We start from the raw sequence: 14,062 nt of genomic DNA, 5'->3' as shown, positions 1-14,062 counted from the left end.
TCTATCTATCTATCTATCTATCTATCTATCATCTCTATTATCCACTTATCTATATATCTATGTATCTATCTATATATCTATGTTTCTATGTATCTATGTATCTATGTATCTATCTATGTATCTATCTATGTATCTATCTATTTATCTATCTATCTATCTATCTATCTATCTATTATGTATCTATCATCTATGTACCGATCTATAGGTATCCTTCTATCCTGTCTACCTATCTACCTATCATCATCTATTTATCTATCTATCATGTATCGTCTATATCTGTGTGCTATCATCGACCTATACATGTAGATATGTAGGTACGCATCTGTTTGTCATCTATCACCTATCTGTCAGTCATAGACAGATATTTATCATGTATTTATCTATCAAGCTATCTGTGCATCCGTCCACCTCTTAATGGATCGGTTTCCCCGGAGATCTCTGGCCTGGCCCCTGAGCCTGTCTGCGTGGATGGCACCCTAACGTCAGGAAGGAGTGGCTGTGCAGAGGACGGATTCGCCTCCCTGGTCCCCGGGGAGAGGTGCACGGGTGGAGGTGTGCGTGGGCGCAGTGTACCCCGCGAGTGGCTTGGAATTCGGCTGCAGGCTGTGCGTCTTTTGACGGAACGATGAATTAGGAGTGATAGTCATCGTGCTGACCCCTTAAGGAAGACTCTTTGGGGGAATACAGGCGGCAGGGGTCGACTTCTTATCCAGGCCTGCTGGAGAGTCTGCTGAAACCTCTTACACGTTTCCTTATTATCGGTGGAAGGGCTGAGGCTTAGCCCGGGGTGGGAGGCTGGAGCCGGCAGCAGCGGTTTGCCCCCTGCCGGAAATCAGCCAGGCCCTGGGCTGCGGCTCTTTGATGCTCAGTCTCTGTTTACGCTTTGAACCCTTGAACTTCTCGGTTTGAAGAGCCAGGCCCCCTTCTGCAATGCAAACGAAGCGAGAAAGGTGCCCTGATCTGCCAAAAAAACAAAACAAAACAAAACTCGCAGCCGCGTTGCTTTTAGGAGGGGAAGATGACACAGGAACGGAGGGGCCCATCATGGCTTCGCCCGGGGAACAGCTCGTGTTGAGGGATTTCTCTTGGTAAACAAACTTCCTTCGGCCCACCCCAAAGCACTTTTCCTAATTCCTGAAGATCCGCAGCTTGGGGTTCAGACCCAGCGTAGTAAAAGCATTCGGTCCTGGGCTGGACCCCCGCACCGAGCTGCCCTTCCTTCTGCCTGCGGACCTCTGCGGGACTCCGGAGGCCGTTGCCGTGGCGACCAGGAAAGAAAACACTGGGCTTAACCTCCTGAGAAATCTTACAGCCCCCGGGGCGGGGGGGGGAGGGGAGCTGCTGTTGGCGGCAGAGGAACCAGGGAAGGCGAAAACCGTTTCTGGGCAAAGAATATGTGTTTACTTGAGTCGGGGAATGAAAAAAATCTCGGCGTCTTCGTCTGCCAGCTCAGCTAAAAGTTCTAGTAGAAACACAAGCCTGCAGGGAAGCGGGCCTTGCTTTGTTAGGGCGGATTTAGGTTGACAGAAAATTAGCCAGGAAATGCAGTGAGGTCCCAAGTCCCCACTCACCCGCACCCCCGTCCAGTCTCCACTACGCTTTTAAAATAAGTTTTTCCTTTTCAATTACGGGCGACATGCAGTATTTTATTAGTTTCTGGTGACCGCTGCTCTTAACGTGTTGAGTTAATGGGAGGCGTCGATGCTGCCTGACGGTTCCGGGGCGCCGGCAGCTGACGTTGGGGTCCCCTCTTGCTGTTGCCCACTCTGTGGCTTTGGAGAAATGGACGGTGACATGTGCCTACCGTTCTGGGTGTCATTTCTGCTCCCTGGCAGGAAACGGGATGGCGGGTCCCACGCGGTACAGAGTACGGTTCACGGCCACGATTGACAATTCCTCCCTGTGGGATCCCAGGCGAGGATTAAAATCATCACCTCCGTTTCCAGGCATCGGTAGAAAAAAATGACCTATCTGCTAAAAAGGACAGAGAGTAGGTTTTCTTGTTTGGGTCAGAACCAGGGACGGGCCTAGGCCTGTGGAGGACGCAAAGCCTTAGAAACCAGCGCATGCTGGGCGGGGGTTGGGGGGGGCTTTCTGTGAACTAGTCACCTGTGTGACATGTGTGTAAAAGAAGCTGCTTGTCATCGTCCTCTCCCAGGTGTGTCAGCAACCAGGAAGATTGACACGTGTCCCAGGAGCCTGGACGTGGGCCCCTCCCCCAGGCAGACCAGGTTCCAAACGGTCACACCTGCCATCTGTTCTTCTAAGGGCCGGCCATCTTTCTTTCTTCCTTTTTTAAAAAAATTATTTATTTACATTAGTTTCGAGTATACAGGACATGCGTGAGACATCTCTATAGTTCATAAAACGATCCCCCCAATTGCTCTTTCTTTCTTTTCTTTCTTTTTTTCTTTCTTTTTTTTTAAAATTATTTATTTGCATTAGTTTCGAGTATACAGGACGTGGGTGAGACATCTCTATAGTTCATAAAACGATCCCTCCAATTGCTCCCTCCATCCCCTGGCCCTCCATCATATTAACGCTCACCGCATTCCCTCTGCCGTGCTCCCCACCCCCGTGACCATCCATCAGCTACTGATTTCTACTTCTTTAACCCATCACCCCATTCTCCCAGCCCCCCAACCTGCTCCGGTCACCGTTCTTAAAATCATTCACCGTCTCCTCCGCCAATGAACAGCACACACAAGCTCTCGGCTGGAAGCCGAGGGTCCTTCCGGGTTTGATTATATTTACGTTTAAATCCTAGCTCTAGAAATCCTATTTTTCTCTGTCCACACCCCTCAGAGAGTCAGCCTCACCCCCCCACCCAGATAATCAGCAGCCCCGAGGCAGCAGAGGACAGCGGCCCAGCCCTGCCCAGCCGTCGCAGGTGTAGACGTCCCGGAGGCTGCTGGTAACGTGTCGAGCTGAGTGATGCTTCGGCTCCCGATCATGAAGGTGGGACAACCCCGCCTACCTTCTGTGAGGCGGGACAGTGGGACAGCGGGGAGCAGAGGTCAGAGCTGTCCTCCAGACCCGACACGTGTCATTCCGACCCCTCAGCTCCCAGCGTGACCACACCCGTAACCCACACGCCATCAGGAGTCACGTTTTTAGGTACCGTCTCCGAATTGGCCGATTCGATATTAAACCTTTTTTTTTTTTTTTTTGGTCTACACTGCAAACTCCTGCTCCCGCCTTTCTTTGCCTCGGGGCGGGCAAGCTGGCAGACGGAGGGCAGACGGCCTCTGAGATTCAGGAAACAAGATCCCAGTGTGTTTTTTGAATTCTCTCTCTTTTTCCCATAATGCCCTTGCGTGCACCATGCTGAGCACTGATAAATGTGCACACTTTCCTCCCGCTAACCAGCCATCCAGGTCAGGGAATTTCACAGTCCCGCTGTGGGACCCGGGAGGGGCAGAGGGCACAGGGCAGAGGGCAGGGGGCAGAGGGCAGCGGCCACGTCTTTTCTCCCTCGACAGCAAGAAACGTAAGACTCCCCATCACGGAGAGAAGGAGGCCACATCTGGACCAAGAAGCCGGAGGCCGTTACCAAGGAAACTGTCTCCATAAACACTGATGCCATAGAGAGCTCGGCCGCTCACCGCACTTTATATAAACGAGGTCACTTCTACGGTGTGCGTTTGATATTGCTGGGCCATAGCGAATGCGTAAGGCAGAGGGAAAATCCTGTATTCTTTTCTGACGCTGTTTGAGCTGAGCGTGCTGCAGAGCAAACCGCCGGCCCGCCCCGCAGAGGACGCTCCGGCGGGCGGCTGAACGCAGACCCTCGGTTCCTCTGTGCCTTTGGACACTGTCCGCTTTACGGTGGTGGGGGGTCCCTCACCTGAACACGGACACTGCACGAGGGAATGATCATGCTCCCCTAAAACTTTATGGACACCGGCCCTGTGCGTTTCTGGTCATTTCGCACATGTTGCAAAATGCTTTTCCTTTGCATTCTCCTTCCCCTACAAATACAAAGACCTGCGAGGTCAAGACCATGAGGGAGAGCGGGCATGAGCTCCTGCATTTGCGATTTGAGATGAATTTTCAAAGAATACACGAAGCCATGCCAGAAAAACACACAGCGCATTCATGACAGCTTTCTGCCTAAATCTGAGCTGTGGTGGGCATTTCTTTTAAAACATTGTGGACGTGGCTGCACAGCGGAGCGGTGAGCACGTCTGCTTTACACGCAAAAGGTCCTGAGTTTGTGCCCCAGCGAAGCCACGGTCCTCGGTCTACGGCCACGCCACCCTGAACCAGCCGCGTGTCTGATCTCGGAAGCTAAGCAGGGTCGGGCCTGGTTAGTACTTGGATGGGAGACCACCTAGGAAGAGCAGGTGCCGTAGGCGTGAAAAAAAATAATAATAATAATAAAAAAAACAACACCGTGTTTCTGCTCTGTTGTGTCACGATGTCACCCGGGTGAACGGCCGTGAAGGGTTGTGTGGCGCGTGGCTTCTCGCTCTGGGCCGGCGGACTGCGATGGGGAGATGCTGTTCAGGGAAGGACCAGCGTCTACCCCTGACTGAGTGGGCAGAGGCCGCGCGCTGGGCTGCGTGTGAAGAAGTCAGGGAGGCAAAGTGTCCTTGGAAGCTGCTCACCAACCTTCCTGCCTCAGCGAGCACCTGCCTTAACTTACGCGGTGCAGTGCAGGGAACACAGGAAGGTGTTAGCGATGGGCCACTCACCTGCCCAGGTGAGCACGTGATTCCTTTTTCCTGTCTGATCATCCCAGCCCCTCCGAAGTGTCACGGTTTCTTCCTGAGATTCTTGCCTTGCCAGCGATGGCGCCACCCTCGTTCAATCCGAGCTTTCAAGCCAATGACTTAAATAAATTGTCAACTATTATTTGTAATCATAATACGTTGAAATCGTTGTTTCGATAATTCCATTCAGATGATGCGAACAGTTCAGAAGGGAAGGGATATACAGAGTGGACGGGTCGACGCGAAGCCTCATCGGAAAACGGACGAAGAAGCAACTTTGGGGAGGGATGGTTCACATCGATCCTAAACGTGACAAGTGACCGACCTCAGCGGCATTCGGAGAAAAGGGGCGTTTACGCCGATTTTCAGGACCCGATTGTGAACGGAAATCCACAGCGTGCGGCAGGAAGGCTGTGGGTCGGGTTGGACCTTCGGCGACTTTCTTGGAAATGGCCCTTGAGGAAGTGCTCACGGCGGCCGGGTTGGGACGTGCCCCCGGACGGGTGACAAGGCGCCTTCCCCCCAAATGGGCCGCCCCTGCGTCGGGAGGCCGAAGGCGCTGGGGTAGGGGAACCGTAAGACATCAGCACGCAGGGGACCCTGGTGAGCGGAGCGTGTTTGAGCAAGCGCCTCTCAGCGCCCACCCTCTGCACCCTGCCCGTGGCCGTGACTCCCCCGGAGCGGGGATGCGTGGCCTTCCTCGCCTGTCCCAAGAAGCTGCTCACAGCAGGTAACGCAGCAGGAGGGTTCGCGAAGGCTGCTTTCCGCATCGGCCACTTCTCACTTGCCTCCTGCTCAAAATAGTCCTTATGCCCAAGTGACGTGTATTGCAGTGGCCTCATGTTCTCATACTGCATTGAAGATTCTATGGATTTATTTTTTCCTTTCTGATTCCCTCGACTGAAGTCTAACGGGCGTGAGGGAAAAGGTCACCTCTGTCTTTTGCAGCAGGTGCGCCATACTGTGTGGGGGGTGATTAGATTAATCATCGGCGTCTGTTCGATGCCAGAGGTCATCCCCACGATGATACCTGGGATGCGAAAAGTGGAGGGAATCGAGGTGTCCAGCAGCGGGGGATTTTAGTGCAGCCCGGTTCCCTCGCACGGTAGAGCCGTGCATTGTCCTTAAAATATTAAGAGAGCCAGGAGCTGGAGGGAGCGGGGAACAGGGAGTGGTTCTTTAATAGGAAACAGAGTTTCGGCTTCGCAAGACGAAAAGTTCTGGAGATGGCTTGCACAACAGCATGGAGATGCTTAGCACGGTTATGCTGAGCGCTTAAACCACGGGTAAGATGCTCAGTTGCATGTGGATCTGGCCACAATTAAAAAAGTTATTTGGCAAGTTGGCGGTTTAAGTGGAAAACCAAAACAAATAGACAGTTCTCCGAAGAGGACGTACAGATGGCCGTCAGACACCAAAGGACGCCCTGCACCATGAGCCAGCGGACAAAGGCGGATTCAAACCACAATGAGACCTCACCTCACACCTGTCAGAACGGCAGAATCGAGACGCCGACAGCAACACCTGTTGGCGACGATGTGGAGAAAAAGGAAACTCTCTCGGGCGCTGTCGGTGGCCCTGCAAATCGGCGCGGCCGCTGTGGAAAACAGTGTGCAGGGTCCTCAGAAAATCGAAAACAGAACCACCTTACGATCCAGCCATCCCACGTCCGGATATTTATCCCAAGAAAACGGAAACACGCATTCGAAAACATCTCTCTGCAGCCCCGTGCTCACCGCAGCCCTGTTTACGACAGTCAGGACACGGAAGCGGCCTGAGTGTCCAGCCGGACATTGGGTGAAGAACAGGTATATACGATGGAATATTACTCGGCCGTCTAAAAGAATGAAATCCTACCGTTTGCGACAACACGGATGGGCCCAGAGAGTATTATTCTAAGTGAAATAAATAAGTCAGACAGAGAAAGACAAACACCATGTGATCTCACTTATGTGGGGAATCTAAGGATCAAAATAAATAAACGCACAAAACAGAAACAGACTCATAGACTCCGAAAACAAACGGCTGGGGAGCAGATGGAAGGGGGGATGCGAGGCCGGCTGAAAAAGAAGGAAAAAAAAAAAAATTCTCGGTACTATAGGGATTAAACCCAGAAGCGGATTGAGAGATGTGAGCAGGTTTCAAGCATGCACGCCAACCCAAAGTAAATTCCATAAAAAAGAGAAAAAGGAATCGTTTAAAATCCGACCTCCAGAAAAAGACAAAAATACATATGGTACCTACTGTCCTGTTTGTCGGCAAAAACGCACGGGAAATATGCATGGTTTTGTATGTTTATTTGCCTGGGCGTCTAGAATACAAGTTCGAGCACACACACACCTGTGCCCGAAGGTGTGACGCACCTGTGGGAAATGGGACTTTGAGAAAGCTCAGTCAAACGTCTCACCGCTGATGCCCAAAAAAGTAGGGGTTTGCAAATTTGCATAAACGCGGTGCTTATCATCATTTGTAAGCCTTTATTTGTAATGTGAGCTTTTATTTGAAAACTTTCGTGTTCCCGACACAAGCAGCTGTCAAAATAAATTCAGGTGTCACAAAAATACGCTTTCCTATTACTATGATTTATCCTCGTCAGTCACGCGATGCGGATGACGTTTTTCCCAGGTGGCTCTTCGCGTACCATTTCTGTTCCTGATGAGAAACAGTCTTCCTGGGGTCAGAACTACCCGCAGGAGCCATTTCCACAGCGTCCTTTACCTGCGGCCGGTCCTATGTGACGGTCCCACCTGCAGAGCTGCAGACTGGACGGAGATAAAGCTGTGTCACGGTCCCGCTGTGTGGGCCGAGCTTCCCTTGCTGCGTGTCACCTTCTTCAGCTTCCAAACGAGGAGTTTGAACTGGACGATTATTTTTTTAAATTTTCTTTGTTCCTTTTCAATTACAGTCGGCCGTCCATATTACATTAGTCTCTGGCGTACAGCATAGTGGTTAGACATTTACATCATTTGCAAAGGGGTCCTCACGTGGCACCACACGTGGTTATGACAATATTCTTGAGTCTACCCCATGTGCTGTCCCTCGTGGCCTTGTGACTCTTCAGGAACTGCCAGTTTGTGCTTGTTCATCCCCTTTTGCACCTACCCCCCCCCAAGGACCCCTCCCGCCTGGCGACCGTGGATTAGGAACTGGATCATCTTAACCGTTTCTTCGGGAAGTCTCCATCCTGCGTAACCCAAAGAGCAGGAACATTTTCCCTTTTCCTTTGCAACGAGGAGATTTTCCTTCCTTCTGCCTTGTGTTTTGAATAAAACTCCGGGAAGGAGATTTCGGATGTGCTCGGGTCGTTCAAGGTGAATTCCGAGCCCACACGTCAGAAAGGATGACTCACGGATGAGACATGTTGGCGATGAGTCAGCCTCCGCCAGGGACAGAGAGAGACGGCCCCGGTCTGTGCTCACGCCGCGCATCACCGGCGAGAGGCGTCTCCTTGATGAGAGACGGCGAAGCGTTCGAAAGGACATCTGAACGCCGGAGAATAACAAGAACCAGAGACAGAGGGAAGGAGTCGGCTGGACCGCGAAGGCTGTACCCGGCGAAGCAGAGCTGCAATGGGCTGATGAGACTCACTTCCCGAAGCGAACGATGCTGGAATCGAGCCTCTGGCAACAAATAAGCAAATAACAGGATGGCTCGGGCGAAGGGGTTCGTGCTTGTCTCTGTTCCTAAGAGATGAAGAGAATCATCGTCCTGTTAAAAGGCGGCCTCTCTCTTGACCCCAATCACCCTCTAGTCTGACGTCATTCTTTCCCCGAGATGGGACAACGTGTCTCGTCTTCATGACCTGGTGATGGTTCCACTCCAGAGGAATTATTGAGCGAAGACTCTAATAAAAAAAAAAAAAAAGAAAAGAAAAGAATGTTTTATAGGCCGGCCAAGTATTTTGTTATTTGTTATTTGTTATTTGTGATAGTCTTTCCTTTTTCTTTTGTTTCTTTCTTTTTTAATTAAAAATGATTGGGGGGTGACAACGATTCACAAAATCAGGTGAGTCTCGGGCGTGTCGTCGGCGGTGAGTCATCCATGACACGTCTTCCTTTTTGTTTTTGACGCCTCTGCCCTGGTCTTAGGGAATAATTTTTTCTTTTCACGGACTCGACGTCGGTGCGTGTTCATCGCATCCCCACGAACGTCGGTAGCAACCACAGCGGGAGACTCTTGGAGACGATGCACCGGGCCGCTCGGCACATCTTCCACACGTCCTCGGGACCTTGACTAAGTCTCACAGCTGCTGCGACCCTCTTCAGTTTGACCAACGAACGCAGGGACTGGAGACCGGCCACCTGGCCCAGGCACATGTGCAGAAGTTGGGGGATGACTTAGCCGTGGGGGGCATAAGCCTCCTGGACGAACACGCCACGTGGCTGCGACATCCTCTGGACTCTTGGCGTGGTCCCTGTTGGCTCCATCCAACGTCTTGAAGGCCAGCCCGGATGCTGGTGCGCACGTGTATTGAAATTAATCTACGAGATCAACACAGTGGACACTTTGCCTGCCACGCGCAAGGACGAGCCTCGTCTGCTCAGGCCCTGCAACGAGGAAACAGCTTGGGAAGGTCGAGAATAAACGCACGGCTTATTTTCCGCTCAAAAACGTCAGAAAACTGGATTGTTCTGAATGCGTCTTGTCTTGGGAGGCCAGACGGTGAAAGGCTTTGTTTCGGTAAAAAAGGGGCCGATCACTTTGTGGAACACTGGAGACCAAAGGGACCGAGATCGGGTTGTGACCGACTATACGGAAAGAAAAAAGTGATTCATTAACAAAAAGAGGGGCGTGTGTCCTCAGAAGCACGGGCGGGGCCTCCGCCGGGCCAGGCGGGGTTGTGCCTGTGCCGCCAGCCCAGGCTGTCCGTGCGTCCGTCCGTCCGTCGTCTGCTGCATCTCACTAGACGCCTTTGATGACACGATTGTGCTTTCGGGACGTGTTCATACCTGCGTGGGGTTTTGGCTCTATTCCGAGTCACTCTATCTCTTTGAGGCGAAGACTCTGTCTCTGTCTCTCTCTCTCTCTCTCTCTCCTTCTCTCTCTCTCTGATGTTCTGACATATTGCGGTTTACCTTTTCCCTCTTGCAAATCTTCATTTTCTCGTCACGCCTGTATCCTGCCTGCACTACAATCTCCCTGCTCCCCCCGCCACCCCCCGCCAAAAGCAAACAAGCACAGACGTGCCCAGTGCCATTCTCAATCATGACAAGCAGACACTGAGGGATTTCTGGAACGTTTTCCTACGTCAAAACAAGGCTTCTTAAGTCAACGGCTCTCTAGTGCCCGTCTGAAGCCTCGCATTTCTGAACGGCTAATAGTAACCAGGGGGAAACAAATCTACGACCCAGGTAGCGGGTGGTGATCGTTTTTTATTCCAGGAAACATAATCAATAACGAGACGATAGATGGGGAAAATAATCGATGGCTGATTTGGGCAGGGGAGGGTGACTCGTGAGCACCTCAGTCCAGAGGCAAGTCTCAGGGACTGAGAAGGTGGGTGGGGACCGTCTTCCTCAGAGTTTTATTTGAACAAGAGTTTGAAATGTGGGATTTTCCACTCCTACGTCTGGTCCAAAAACACTGTGCTCTGCTGGCTGACGGGCTCGAGATTTTTCTGGCAGAGTGAGTTCTTGGCAAAACTGCTAAGTGGAGAGTAAGTCAAACTCCTTTTGGGGGCTGGGTGGGACGGACCTTGGTTAAAGACACTGGGTTCATTTTTACGCCCCCTCCGCCCACGTGACTATAACGGTTGCTTTAAACAGAAAAATGACAATGTTTCCTACAGTTTTCTAAAGTCACGTAGAGCAGACAGGCCATGACCGAGCTTGCTGAGGGGCTGTTTTTGTCATTTCTGCAGGAAGCAGCCCATGGCTGCACAGCAGAACCAGCTCTTAGGGGATGGCTGGCAGGCACAGGTGGGCCGGAAGTGGGGACTTAGGCCACCCACTGCGGTGCTTCGGTGGCGGGTGTCAGAAACGGTCATAAACTTCTTCCACCCGTGAGTGCATGTGACAGCGTCTTCGGAGATGGCGGGCCAGGCAGGAGAGGCAGATATGGTTGGTGGCCGCTATGTAGCCCAAACCAGAGCTGGATCAGACGGAGACCAGACCAAGTCCCCTGAGGACCTTCCTACATGGCATGTAGAGTTTTCCAAGAGTCCACTTATGAGGGAGTGCAAGGTATCACTCCGTATTGCTAATGTGACTTAATACTTGAGCACGCAACCCAGAGGAAAGCTGATATTTCTACAGAGACTGATCCGTCTCGTTAACCTGTGTCGTGTTTAATTTATGGGACGTTCCCGGCAGAGCAGATGTTGTTAAGATTTTTACGTCTGTGGTTTTTTTCCGCAGCGGTCTTTGTTTACGAATGAATCATCTTACAACTGTGCTGTCTGTGGTGTTTCTTTCGAGATGGCCTTGCTGCAAAGCAGAGCGAGCGCTGAGGATTGCGCGGCTGCCTTCGGAGTGACCCGGGCAGCTCGCCGGCTCCGCTGGGCGTGTACCTGCCCCAACGTGCACCGTGGAGCCTGCAGCGCCCTCCTGGCCAGAGACGGAAGAACTGGATTTCCGAGGCTGGCCTTAGCATCACCCACGCGGGAGGGTGCGTGCCCCGTGAGGACGGGAGACTAGAATACGTGGGTTGTCATTTTCCACGGCTACTCGTGTTTTCAGGGCTCACACACGTTGATAGGTCGAATGGTGTCGCCCCAAAATTCATACGTCAAAGTCCCAACGGGCAGGTCTGTGTTCGGAGGTCGAGTCTTTGCAGATGGAAACGGGTTCAAATGAGGGCCGTCGGGCGAACCGTCATCCAAAGTGACTCGTATCGTTGCCACAGGGAGAAATGTGGACACACACACACAGACACGCACACACGCACAAGGCCACACGCAGAAGAAGGCGTCTCTGAGCCGGGGTGTCAGACTCCGAACCCCAGGACGGGGAGGCGACCCGAGGCCGAGAAGCTCGGCACCGGACTGCGGCGACAGACCTGAGCTCTGAACGCCTCCGTGTGCAGAGGTCCGATGGCGCCGAGCTGCCGGCCCGGCCAGCTGGCTCCTGTTTCGAGCAGCACAGTGAGAGTGCGTGGCACAGCTCGGCCTCGGATGCCAGGCTCATCTCCGAGCTTGTACCCAGGGCTGAGTCAAGCCGAGAAATCCACGCACGGGAAACTGAGCCGTGACCCAAACACTATTTTCACGGGGGCCTTGGGCTTGCGATGGACACAATAAAAAAATTAAAGTAAAATAAAATAAAATAAATAAAATAAAATAAAAACAAAACAAAATATAAAATAAAATAATAAAATAATAAAATAAAATAAAATAAATAAAATAAAATAAAAACAAAACAAAATATAAAATAAAATAATAAAATAATAAAATAAAATAAAATAAATAAAATAAAATAAAAACAAAACAAAATATAAAATAAAATAATAAAATAATAAAATAAAATAAAATAAATAAAATAAAATAAAAACAAAACAAAATATAAAATAAAATAATAAAATAATAAAATAAAATAAAATAAAATAAAAAGCCAAGACAAAAACCTATATTAGGCCCAATTGAAAGCAGATGTTCATGCAAATCACCCCCAAACAATTCCTTTTGTTTTCAAACGCTAACAGTATACTATTCGAAATTTCTGCCTTTTTTTCCTATCGAAAACGGGAACACGAGGTAAAAAGGCTGCTCTTCGGTGGTTGTCCTTTCGTTGAGAATGTTCCAGATCCAGTAGAGAGAGGCAGCTTCGTTCGCGTGGACCAGGCCCGTGTACGAGGCGTGGGTTTCCATGAAGCTTCGAACACAAGGATCACGTTTCTCTCTCCTTCGATCGGTCGCGTGTGGAGGTTTGATTGGCAGTCGATAACTCAGGGGAGCATTTCAGAGCAAAGTAACAAAGTTGGCAAGAAGCGTCCGTTCGCCTTCTGTAAAATAAGCAGCCACGTGGTTTCGACGTTGCAACGTGGTCCGCTCGCTCGTCAAGCAGCCGCCTGAGAAATCTCGCCGTGACCGCCCCTGCTCACCTAGCTACCTTCTTCTCGTCCTGGGACATGTGTCCTCACAATGTCCAGCTTTTCCCAGGCCATGTCATCCCTAGGCAAGAGATACTCTGCATTGTAATTGTGGGCGTTAACTGTGTTTTTCATAGTCAGGTGGACGATGCAGCCAGTGACTCAGCCTTGCCAGCAAAATGGCATACGACCCAACGATGAACCGTTACGCGTTTTTAAACAATTACCGAAGAATCACTCCCGGGGACCCCTAGAAGCCAAAGCGGTTGAAGAAGCTGAGGACGATGCATTACATTCCTGTAAATGTTGACTTTCAGGTCTTTTTAACAGAACAGGGAGAGGTGGATTTGCCAGAAGGTGTTCGTGGCGGTTGCTCGCTGACCAGCACGAAGGTGGAAGAACGCGCCGTGGACGGACTTGGAGGACGCATCGATGCCATGCTCTTCGTCAAATCCTTTCGGGGGATCAATTCTTCAGATTCAGGGGTGGGGCTAGGTCGTCACAGGAACCAGGAAGTCCTCATTTCTGTCGATGGAGCAGAGCTGGCTCTGGGCGCCGTTGCTGCGTGGTAGAGTCGGGCTTGGCGCCAGAGCATACGTACTGTCACACGGGGAGGGAGGTCCCCGCGTGGCCACGTGAAACGTGGGGGACCCTTCTCATTTAGGCCACCTGCCAGCAGGACCCTCCGTATTCTGCCTGGGGTGGAACTTTCGTGCTCCAAGACGCCAGACAAGACGCCTCTCCTTCTCTGGTTCCCATGTGGGGGGTCCGAGGGGAGAGAGCAGGAGTGGGGGGTGTTTTCGTGGCGTCCTTTGAATGTACCGTAGACACCCCGTCACGGCCCACGTCCTTCCCCTGTGTACAAACGGTCCCTGGGATGGGTCACGGGCACAAATCAAGCCTGTCATCACACTCTCGCAAGTAAATCCCAGCGTACAAAACCCACATTTATAAGCAAAGAATGGATGGACGGCGTTGGTTTGTCCGGCGTCTTGGAGCACGAAAGTCCCACAGCGAAATCCCGAGCGGACCAGCTTTCTCGATGCTCCGGAGCCGTCAGGACGCCAAAGGCAAGCGGTTCGGTGCAACCCGATGCACGGCTCGTGACGGAAGTCACTCCCGAGGCTCCTGAGGGACACAGCGCTTGGCTGTAGGTTGACGGTGGAGTCACTCACGAGAGTCTTGGAGAAAGTTCCGAGGTCCGAGGCCCCCGATTAGAGACCCAGCTGGTGCGGGCTCCTCGGCGGCCTGTGCTTTCCCGCCGTGCTCACCTCTCTCCCCAAGCTCTGCCCTGAGGCTGCTCCTCCCTCCCGGGCTGGCGC

The 14,062-nt window shown here is 51.6% G+C and overlaps 1 pseudogene; it reads left to right on the top strand.

Annotated features, from left to right (window-relative positions):
• The first annotated feature begins 4,242 nt into the window (after positions 1-4,242).
• On the top strand, positions 4,243-4,358 carry LOC112483194 (annotated as a pseudogene).
• Positions 4,359-14,062: the final 9,704 nt, after the last annotated feature.

This window comes from Pteropus alecto, unplaced genomic scaffold, assembly GCF_000325575.1.
Source record: "Pteropus alecto unplaced genomic scaffold, ASM32557v1 scaffold96, whole genome shotgun sequence".
Lineage (NCBI taxonomy): Eukaryota > Metazoa > Chordata > Mammalia > Chiroptera > Pteropodidae > Pteropus > Pteropus alecto.
Note: the sequence above shows the minus strand (reverse complement) of the source record. Positions and strands in the feature narration are given on the sequence as shown.